The sequence below is a fragment of the Cupressus sempervirens genome, chromosome 3, assembly GCF_028749045.1.
Source record: "Cupressus sempervirens isolate cs-2001-9-10 chromosome 3, ASM2874904v1, whole genome shotgun sequence".
NCBI lineage: Eukaryota > Viridiplantae > Streptophyta > Pinopsida > Cupressales > Cupressaceae > Cupressus > Cupressus sempervirens.
In genome coordinates this window covers 966,128,632-966,140,891 of record NC_143120.1, presented here as the reverse complement: position 1 = coordinate 966,140,891, position 12,260 = coordinate 966,128,632, and positions in this window count along the sequence as shown.

Sequence of the window (12,260 nt, the reverse complement as noted above, 5' to 3'; positions counted from 1 at the left end):
GGTATAGGATAGACTTCTTGGAGGTAACCTCTGGTTAGTTCTCAGCCTTATTTGTACTATGGGGTCAGCCCCCCATCTTTTTGGCTACTATCAACTACTTCAAAAACATATTAAGAAATTTGACATATTCACTTGTTATATCAACATTGTAATATATTTTTAGTTATAATTTATAGTAGTATTTATTTATCCTTTTATTATATATAGTTTATATTTTATCTCTCATTTACTTATGCTTTGCATCTTCCAAAATGTCTTTAAATATAAAATTACTTTTAACACTTAATCATTTTTGTATATTTTACATCAACATATAATGAAAATGGTTACAATTTATGAACTCATTTTAACTTGTATCTATTTTTATTACCTAAATTTTAGTTTATCCAAAATAAAATTTAAAATGATACTCATAAGAAAATTCAAAATTTAAATAATTAAATATAAATTTAAAGTTTAATTTATTTTAAAAAGATAATATAACTTTAATGCGTGGTATATTTTTCTTAATATTATATAACAACTTTAATTAAAAATAAAAACTTAATTTAAAATTAAGTAAAATATATTTTAAATTCATAACATTTAAATTATTTAAAAATTATGTGTCTTTAATTTAATAGATATTGAAAATCTAAAGAATATCGATAGATATCACTTATAGAAAACTTAAAATTTAATTTATAATACCTAAACATATTTTAATTTATAAAAAGAATATTTTTCTTCAAAACTTATAATTTTAAGAAAACATATTTTTTATGTGGTGTTTATTAAATTTTTTATGTGGTGTTTCTTAAAAAAAATTTAAAAACATTTTCTAATAGAATAATTTTTTAAATTAATTTTTTATGTAGTCTTTATAATAATATTAACATTATAAAGTACAAATGGTTGTCAAAATTAAACTAAAAAGGTAATTGTTAACATGAAAATGCTCACACATTAGTTATATCAAAACTTAACTTAGTGTATAAATTTGAATAATTTATGATACTTGAAAATTTGTTTTAAAAAGTAATTTATTTTTTTTAAAGTGAATGAAATTGGTAGTTGATAGTCAATGCCATTAAGGAAGTAGGCAAAAGTGCAATCTAACTGATAAAAAGTAATTACTGGGATGGACAACTGGTTATTATGAGTTTATCAGTGTTGAGGAGTTGTCATGGTAGAAATCTATAGAAAAGAAAAGTGGGGTTTCTATATACAAAGAAAGACAAGTGGTGTTCTCTTGAACTACATCTTCCAACTTTCAAAACTTTTTTTGGATAATTTGATGCCTTTTTTTTTGAATTTTAACCACTTAGAAAATAATTTTAATGATATTCTTTAGTCAACCTTTTTTCCATTTTCTTATACTTATTACAAGCTCTCTTTGGTTTAGCAAGAGGTGGTGAGATAAATTAGATGATTCTAACTTGAAATGTGTGACATTAAATGAACTATTGTAGAGTGTGATGTCCCCAATTTTATTAACAAAATTTTTTTGTAATGTGATAGACAATAAATGTATCTATCTTTTAGGCATGAGATTTGGATTATTTTTCTTTTGGAGTTCTGTGTTGTTTGTTATTTAGGAGGTGCAAGATCTTCCCTACCTAGCTGTTGCCTTCAACCATCACCTTGTTTCGTCCTCCATACTACTTTCTTCGAATCTAACACATTGGAACACAATCTTTATTTGAGAATAAAATATTCTATATTTTGGCTACAAATTGTTATATATTTGTGTTTGGCGTACACATGCATTCACTAAATCATATTTGTTTCCACATCATTGGCTCCCATCTCAAAGCCCTCCTCCAATCTCTGTAGTGTTCCATCCATCCACTTTCACATCACTCTCTCCCTAGCTACAACTTATCCCTTTGTACTCACTATCAAAATTTTCCCTCGACTTCCATATACCACACAAGCTCCACCCAAAATCTCTAACATATTCCACAACAATCTCATTGCTAATATTGTACATCACTATTCTCTCATCTCCATGGTATGAAAAACCCTGGGTAAAAGTACAAACATGTGTCACCCTTTTACAAAAGAAAGGGCTAACATCAAAAAAAGTGTTAAACTTCAACAGTGTAAAAGTTATATTTCTATTTTGAATTTTAAGTTGGTGTAAACTGATGAAATGTGTATAAAAGGACAAAGTTTATGTATGTTATTTTTTTAAAATTTTAAAAAATAAAAATAAAATGTTCTTATAATTTTCAATGACCTTTTTTGATAATGTTAAAATCAAGCAAATTAGGGATTATAGTTCCCACCACATAAATAACTGTAAATAAATGTATTTTCATCTAAATTTGAACTATGTTGTTGATGACATGTGCACCAAGAACTATCAAAAGAATATTTTTTAAAATATTGTATATTTTGTCTATTATAGCTATTTAAAGTTGTACTTTTCATAATTTAACAATTTTTCCTTTCTACCATCTTTTCCCTAGTAAATCTATGTTAACTATTATAAATGCTATATATTATTGAAGAGCACTCTCTCCTCTAGAACAATTAACCATTTTTAAAAAAAAATTGTTATCATCTATGAATTTTTATATTTTTCCAAAAGTGCATCATCTTCAATGTTAAAATACCTACTTGCATTATTTTGCAATTATTGTAATCGATATTGGGTCACCTTATAAAAAGAATTATATTGGCATAATTCTTACTAAAGCTCTATCTAGTGGTATTTTTTATTTTTTCTAAAACTATAATTCTAATGATTAAATTGGCCTTTGAAATGTTAAGTTCTTCAGAATTGCAAAAACCATGAAAGAAAGTGTCACATTCGATGACACCTAGAGAGTTCCAGCCGGATCCAATCCAGTTGTACCCATTTTGGCTAGATCCCATTCAGCCATATTATGTTGACACAAAATCCCATGCACGCAAGGTCACCCATATGACTTGGTTGGTAAATAATTGAAATAAAAATACTTAATTATTATTTTTAAATATCTAAATTAATTATAGTTAAATTAATCAAACAATAATATATCTTTTATTTATTTACTGTGATTTCTAATGTAAGTATTTCATGTGTTATTTTTTAAATATATTTGATAAAAATAAATCAAGAAAAAAAATATACAAACTAAATATACATTTAGTTAATATAATCATTTATATTTTTTAACCGAGAGATATATTTTAAAATATGTATTAATTTTAAATATTTAATTTAATTTTTATTATAACAAGGTCTCTTGTATTTATTTTTTTTTACTAGTATAGATATATTAAATAAATCTATCTAAATAAATGTCGATAGATATCCGCTACAAAATAATTGTAATTTAAATTTACTACATCTAAAATTATATATATTTCCTTTATCTCCATTTATTTAGTTTTTTACTAACTAAGCTTTTTATTTTAATTTCTTAAAAAAGGAATGATTTATATCTCCAAATATTATAATATAAACAGTTATTTTATGTAAAAAGTATATTCTATTTATAATAAGATTTAAACTTTTGACAGGTAGATGGTTGTCAAATTTAACCTAGAAGTATAAAAGTTAACATTAGCATGCTCACACCATTCCACTTCCCCATTTTACCATTTAGAATGTCTATCGGCATTAATTAATTCAATAAAAGAGGGTTTCAAATGTATTGTTTTATTTTTTATTGATTCAATAAAATAGATTCTTTTATTTTAAAAGTAAAGTTTTAGGTTTAAATTTGGTAAATTTAATTTAATAATATTTAAGCAATAAAATATGTTTTCTATTTGAAATGTAATGTTTTATTTTTTTCATTGTTATATTTAATTTAATAAAATATATATTTTATTTATTTTAAAGGTAAGGTTTTATTTTTAAATTCTTATATTTAATTGAATAAAGTTTAAACAATAAAATAGGTTTTTTATTTCAAATGTAATGTTTTATTTTTTAAATTGTTATATTTAATCCAATAAAATATGTTTTTTATATATTTTAAAGGTAACATTTTATTTTTAAATTGTTATATTTAATTCAATAAAGTTTAAACAATAAAATAGGTTTACTATTTGAAATGTAATGTTTTAATTTTTAATTGTTAGATTTAATTCAATGAAATATGTTTTTTTTGGTTTAAAAGGTAAAGTTTTATTTTTAAATTGTTACATTTAATTCAATAATATAGGTTTTTTATTTTAAAGGTAATTTTTTTTTTAAAATTATTATATTTAATGCATAATTACATTTGTAATAGTAAAAGAGTAAAGTTTTAAATGAAACTTTATTGAAGAAATATTTAGAAATTAGATTTTTAAAGTTGTTTTTGTGTTGAAATCAATTAATTAAATTTATTGTTTATTTAAAATTTATTAGTTAATTTGATTTAAATAAATTATTAGAATGAATTTAAGTGTTTTAAAATATTATGAAAACTATATTAACTTTATTAAATAGTTAAATTATTTAATATATTTAATAAATTGTTTAATCTAAATTTAGCAATCCTTTAATGCAACTACATGTCTTAAGATTTTGTAGTGTTATCGACAGTCAAACATAATAACCTTCTAATGTTGAAAGTTTTTCCTAAATTTTCTATGATCTACCAGTATTTATGTAATTGAATTTGGAAGTCATTTTTATGCAGGTGATATTAAGATCTCTATTCAAAATTTTGTACAATGGGGAATAAAGCGAAAAGAAAAAATATATATGATCGAGTCAGAGATGACTAGAAGAAATGATGGACAAAACATAATATAGAGCCAAGAATTGAAGATCCATTGATTGAAGTTGAAGAAGATCCTATTGAAGTTTGAGGAACTAGTAGGACATTTGAAAAATATGGTTTAGGTTTGGAAATTTGATGGAGATGGACAAAGACTCTCTTTAAAGAGAAATTGAATCATCTGAACACATGATGCCTAAAAGTACAATTAAGCTACATCTAAAAAATACATGGGAGGAATTTTTTGAAAATAAATCTTTGATTGGTAAAGAAAAATTATTTGTCAAATTATTTAGGAAAAGAGAAATGTGTCCTGTCTTAGAGTTTTTAGGTGTGAACGATAAGAAAAGCTCTAGAGATAATGTGAAGGCAACAATAGTTCAGAATTTGAGAGATGCATTAAATGTTATTGATAACAAAGGTTGAGTAGCTGATTTAAGTGTTGTATGAAGAGCATTGATGACTATGATCATGAAAAATGACTTGTCACAAAAAAACCAAGTTCAAGCAATTTCTAAAATGTTGAATCTATCTAGAAGAACTATTCAAAGATACAGATTGATGAGAACATTGAAAAGAATTGTGTTAATATTTTTTGACTTTCTCAGAAGGATATAATTTTTGAAGATGTTAGAAGATAGGTTGTTGAATATTAGACCAGTCAGTCATGTGTTTCTTCCAATAGAAGAGACACTATATAGATCAAAGATGAAGAGATAGGTATGAAAATAGCACATCCAAAACACTTTGTAGACACAACAGAAAGTGAATTATTTGAAGCTTTCAAAAAAGAATTTTTAAATGTGAAATTTTGCCAAAGAATGTTTGAGAGGTTGCACCCATTTTTTTTACACATAAATAAGGTACGTGAAACTTGTTGTTGTCAAAATTATGTTGAGTTTCATATTTATTTACAATCTTTTAGAAACAACACTTAAACTAGATGTGATAATTCCTAGAAGCATAATACAATTTGTCAAGTCTTTGTTATGTGATAATGCTAAAGAATCGGATGAATTCAATGTTGAATGCATAAAAAATGTATGCACAAATTGTGGAGAGTTGCAAAAATTTCCATATGAAATGGACAATATTGATGTTTCAACAATAGTTGTGTGGAATAGATTTGAGTATGAGATCTATTGAACAAGGAATGGAGAAGAATTTAAAAAAAAGCTTTGAAGGAGAGCAATTTTCCATATGGTGAGTTTATGGATAAATTTAGAACTATGATTTATCCACACATTCAACATTGTCATGGTGCAAGATGGCAAGCCAAATAGTTTCGAGATTCAAAAAATTGTTTTCCACACGGATATATTCTATCAATTGTAGACTTCTCTAAAAACTATACTTTTCCCCCTCAATCTGAAATTCAAGCTAAATATCATCACTCAAACCAAATTGCAATTTATGTACAAGTTTTCTATATACATGCATAATTTGAGGTGGATGGGGTAGAAAGTATCGATCTAGATAAACGTATTATCATCAAGGGGGTCTATTTTTTATCTTAGTGATGATAGGGTTCATGATAGGAGCTATGTAGATCATTATGTTGTAGCTATTATGATCTTGCAAATCATTGGATAAATGCTTCAGAACTTTGGATTTGGTCTGATGGTTGTGCTAGTAAGTGTATTTGAAAGTTGAACGTTAAAATTTCATGCACATATTTAATTATAGGACAATTAATTATATATAGATTTGATTACTCATAAATTTATTTTAATTTTTTTCCTTGGGAAATTTAAGTCTACATAAGCATTCAATTGACTTGGACCACAACATGTGAGACAAAATTTTAAGTTTCTTTGGAACTTCTTTGAACGTGGTCATGGAAAAGGAGAACATGATGGAGCAGGACCCTATGTAAAGAGTGCACTTCGCCAACATGAAATTTTAGGTATAATATTGTTATGTACTAGTCAAATTTGACATATATGACCATCTACTTGATATTTATTTTATATTTTGTTAAAATTGATTTACAATTTTCTTTCCTATATAGTTGCAAGGATAGACAAAGAAAATAAAGTTGTTGAATGGTGCAAATCTCATTTTTCTTCTTTTGATACAACATATAATAAATATTTTTTTTTGGGAAGTGAAAGGTAAGATTTATATTTTTCTTTGATATGATTACTTTAATATTTTGATTATTGACATAGATACTTGCCAATTTTATGTGTTACAGATATTGATTGATCAAATCCTTACAATTGTCAACCCATTGTTGGAATTAGAAGATTGCATCAATTGATGACTACCAAACAACACAAACTTTCAATAATTCAAGTAAGAGAAAAATCATGCTTTTGTGATGTTTGCATTCAAAAAAATACAATGGATCAATGCAAGAATATTGTGACTGGCTATGTCTTTGAATGGACGTGGAAAAACATAATTAGAAGTACCTGTTTGGAATGTTCAAAATGGGAAGAGTACTTTTGAGGGGGGGGGGGGGGGTGAATCAGAAGTACAACACTTTAAAAATTTTCAATCCTTTAAAGATATAACTGAAAAACAAATTGCATGCATGTAAACATATAAAGGAACATAAAGTAAATCACATGCAATAACACATAACACCAGAATTGATAACCCAAAAACCCTTCGAGAATAAGAAGGTAAAACTAGGGTGGGGATGATACCCACAAAAATTATTGCAACAATATGTTCACCCACTTCTGATGGTTTGCCCTATTAAAGGCTTGCCCTGTTAAAGGCTTTACACTATGTCAATAGTGACCTGGTAAGAGGATTTACAAACACTAGCATGAAGTGTCACCCTATTAAAGGATTTACAATAGGTTGTTACACCCACCTAATACATAGGATTTTCATCACCTTCTCCAAAAATTTTCCCACCTAGCTGTTAAGCTAACCTATTAATATAGGATTTTAGCATCTAATACAATGGTAAAAAAGTATTAGAACATTTGACCTGATAGTATGAAATCTCTAATTTCTAGATTTAGCAACTTGATCTACTTTCCTCTGATCTTGATCCTCTGAGATCTGATATCTAATATTGTCCCTTGTCCCTTGTGCTATTCTAATCAACTAGATATGAAAATGCTACTCTGTTCCTCTAAGTCTTTCGTTCTTCTCACCAAAAAAATTCTATAATCTCCCCATACACTATTCTCAATCACATGTGCAATGGAGTATTCAACCTCCTTATAAAGAATCCAAATACTTAGGGTTAGGTATGGATCTATGATCGATATTGAATCTCAAATTCTTGCTCATTCCTTGCATTTTTCTTATTGGTTGCATGCCTTCTCCATTTTTCTAATTGGCTGCATGCAAATCACATAGGGAATGTAAATGATTCGTCCTTATCCTTTTTCCTTTTTAAAATCTCTCTCTGTTGGCTCCAAAAATGGTTTACATCTGAGTTTGTGAGTGTCCAAACTCATATGTTGATTCTATGATACTCGACACATACTATATTACTAATGCTCGGCACATACTATCCTGAATTTCTCAGCACAAATTACATTTCTAGATTGCTCGACACCTATTACACTCTGTGTTGCTTGGCACCTAAATATTTCTAAATTTCTTAGCACATACTACACTCTATCTTCCTCAACACCTAAATACTGCTCGGCACCTGTTAAGATTCTGACTCAGCAGCTACTATAACTCACTCAGCATACATAGTGTACTCGGCATATATGGTAGAATTGATTAAGTGTGTTAACACTCGAATGTCAAGACCATTCTAAAACCAACAATCTCCCCCTTTGACATGAGTGTCAAAAACACTTAATTATACATTAATGAACTGATCTAGTTGAGTACAATCTTTATTCTTGCTCAACATACATGCAAAATTTCAAAAATTGTTCAAAATTTTGTGAGCAACAATATACCTTATGACTCACCCTAAGTTGATTATGCCTAGTCCATTCTTGAAACTAAAATTCTATGCTGATGTGCCTAATTCTCTCTATGCTTTGTCTTGCTCCTATTCCTTTTGCTTGTATATTGTATTTGATCTATATGAGCTCCCTATTTTAGATCTATTTTCCACATGCTTGTCAAAATTTTGCATCTCCCCCTTTTTGGATATCTATAGACTTTCCACTTTATTCTCAAAATGAATGAAAGAATGTAATGAGAATTGTCAAAAATTTGGTATTGTCCATATATCTCCATATATCTCCCCATATACATATCTCCCCCTAATGTATATATCTACCCCTTTTTGACACTAATGTCAAAGGGTTCTAAGGAGTAATACCATATTTAGCCAAAACATTACTATTTACCTCTATTATTGTTTTTAGAGTTGCATCCCAATTGTCCAAAGCAATGTCCAATGACTTATGGTAGATGGCAGTCTCTATAGCATGGTGTACAAGTCCATCAAGAGTAGAAAGATTTGGATCTTTCTTTAAAACTATCTCAACATAAACTTGTTCCTTGTGGAGGACTTATAAATGAGGGGTTATGGAGGACTATATCTACATTAATTTTTCCTTAATATTTGCCTCCTCTATTGTTAGTACAGCTAACTCCCTTTGTGTGTGAAGTGATTGTGCAAAATGCTTCTCAATCTGAGCTATATTTCTAGGTAATTGTATGCTAGAGATTTTCAAATTTCTTTCCAAGCTCATTATTCATTGATTAGTTTCTTTTGTGAAACTTGAAAATTCACACAACTTCCTATACAATAAAAAAATGTTTTCAAGAATAATTTTTGCCTTATCTATTTTCTTGCCCAACTCTACCTATTCAAGTATAATGCCACTTGATATCTTTTCATTAACCTTTCCTTCAAACTTCCTTTCTAACTATTCTATGAGTTTAACATTGGTGTCTTGGTCCTCATTTGTCACTTGGTCAACTATGTTTGATAGTTTCTCAATTATTGGCTTTCCTTCATCTAGTGACTACAACCTAAAGGCATACATGAAGATGTCCTTTATCTCATTCAATGCTTGCCTATACTTGTATTCTCTTCTCAACACTTCTTGTCTCTTTCTCCTATCTAGTGCACCTTATATTTCCTTTATCTTTTCTATGGTGAGGGTGTTGGATTCATAGGAAGGAATGATCATCTCTTCATCGAGTTCAGGATCTCCATAGTGAAGTATCATGGCTACCTTTCTAGAGCTCAAGCCTGGTGTTTGAACTTGCACTGATATCATTTCAGTGCTTAACTTCTGAAGAGTCTGAGTGGGAGTACCAAATTTTGGTAATTCAAAAATAGTCTATATTGCAGCTTTCTCTTTATCTCTTGTTTCCTCCTTTTCTTTTGATTTCCCTTTATTACTATCAGTTGTTGGGGGTGAACCTATTGACTATTCTTGTTTTCCTGTTTCTTCCCCTGTTGCTGCACTTAGCATCTGAAGTGCATCACTTACTACTTTTGGTGGAGATGGTGGTGGAAGTAGTACGAGTTTAGTAGTAGTGTATGTAAATGGTTGTTCCTCTGGCTTTTCCTTCTCTCTTTGAGGGGCTATTTTTTCTCTTTGTAGTTCATCTACACTCACCAATATAGGGCTTGTACACAAATATGCTTGTAGAGTAGATTGGTGAAGGATCTTTGAGAGATCCTCTATAGTTAAAGGATTGATTTTTTGACATGAAGTGTCAGTAACATCCTTTATTTTTATGATCTCTACAGGTTGATAGTGGCATGAGGAGGGCTAGGAGGTGGCATTTGTGTGTCTTGCACACTTCATTCTTCCTATTCATCGAATGCCTTTTCCTCTCCTTTAGTTGTATTTTCTTCTTACTCCTTATTTACTTCCTCATCTATTCTTCCTTCCTCACCTTTCTTCTCCTCTTCACTTTTCTTCTCTTCCTCAGTTCTCTTCTCCTCTTTCTTTCTTGTTTCTTTTACTTCTCTTCTCTATGAGTTGGCCTCTACCTTATATTCCTCATTGAATACATCATCAATTGACTTGTGTATTGATTTCCACAATTTTGTGGATTTATTTACAACATCCTCTATCTTATTTTGGAGGATGAGAAATAGTCTATTTTTAGGAGAAAATTTGCTATTATGCCTTTTATTCACATTAGCTATTTGACCTTTAGTCAGGTCTAGTAGTACTCTAGCTAGGGTTGATTCTCTTATTTCCTTTTCCATTTGCAAATAAAAATTCCACTTATCTGCAACTATCTTGAATAGCTATCTATCCATCTCCACCCTCACAAGAAACAAATGTAGTCTATATGTAATAGAAGAAACATATATGTCACAAGTTATACTTTACTAAAGTTTTAAATATAAGATCTATAGGTCCAATTAAATAGACATGTTTGTAAAGTTTTACCTATGTCTCCTATTACACAGGATGTGTAGGTGTCTACAACTCCCCATATGCCATCATCATCACAAATATATATGCCTACCTATCTCACTCAAGTCTATATCACTAAAGGTCACATATTCAATGTCAAGTGTAGCATTTGTGAACATATATGTGAACAATGAATGTTGTGGTGGGTAAAAACTTGCCTTGGTAGGGGGGTTACATCCTCCTCAACTGTGGTCTATGGTGGATCTATAGCTACAACATATATATCCTCCTACCCCTAACCACCCTGTGCCTCCAACGTACCTTCGATGATACTAGCCACATATGATGGCACTAGACTAAGTGGTTGTCTGGTCAACAACTATATAGCTTGATAGGCTGGAAGAAGATCACTAGACAAACATGTACCCATAGCCCTCAAGCAGTCCATTGAAGACTCCACAGAGACATCTACTAGAGATGGGATGGAAATCTCATGATACATATCACCACCTCAAGATGATGCAATAGTGTGACCACCCATAGAAGTAGATCATGACTGTGTCATGTATTTTTACACTTGGTCAGAAGACATCTCATGCATATGGGTAGAAATAGCGGCAATACTCTCATACACATCTCTACATGTATCATCTGTCACTCTATCTTCAGCTATAGCTAACTCCAAACATTTTGGCATCACCAAAAGGTTTGGACCAATCAATACCCATTTATTAACAAGTTTAGGAGCATCTCATTATCTAAATTTATCTGAGAACCTACCTGACCCTACCCAACATGCCTAGGGATATCATTGTAATCAACCTCTCGATGAAGATGAAATTTTGCAAACAATTATTGGCAGAAATATAAAGGGAACTCATCCTTTTGGGGTCACATGTGATGTGTGGCCAACGAACAAGGATACGTGAAAGGTGCCAACAATGGAATAGTACACCTGGTAGCATAGTACCCTCTAACCTTTTTGAAATGTTGATGATGTGGGAAAATTTTCTTGACACTCTCCACTGAGACCATTTCATCTATCTCCCTCCATCACAAGCCACCACCAATAGAATAGGATAGAGCACTATAAAAAGTGTCCAAACTAACACTATCATAAGGGTTAAAACCCTCAACAGTGCACATCATGCTAATAAGGTCATCTCTAATCTCAATCACCTTATCCCTATGATATAGGGTAGGTGAAGCTTGTAAACTATGATCAATAGTATCAAGTGCATGCTATAAGTGTTGAATAGTATTAGTGAATAATGTCTCCCTATCCTAGTTACTAGTAGTTGATCTATGG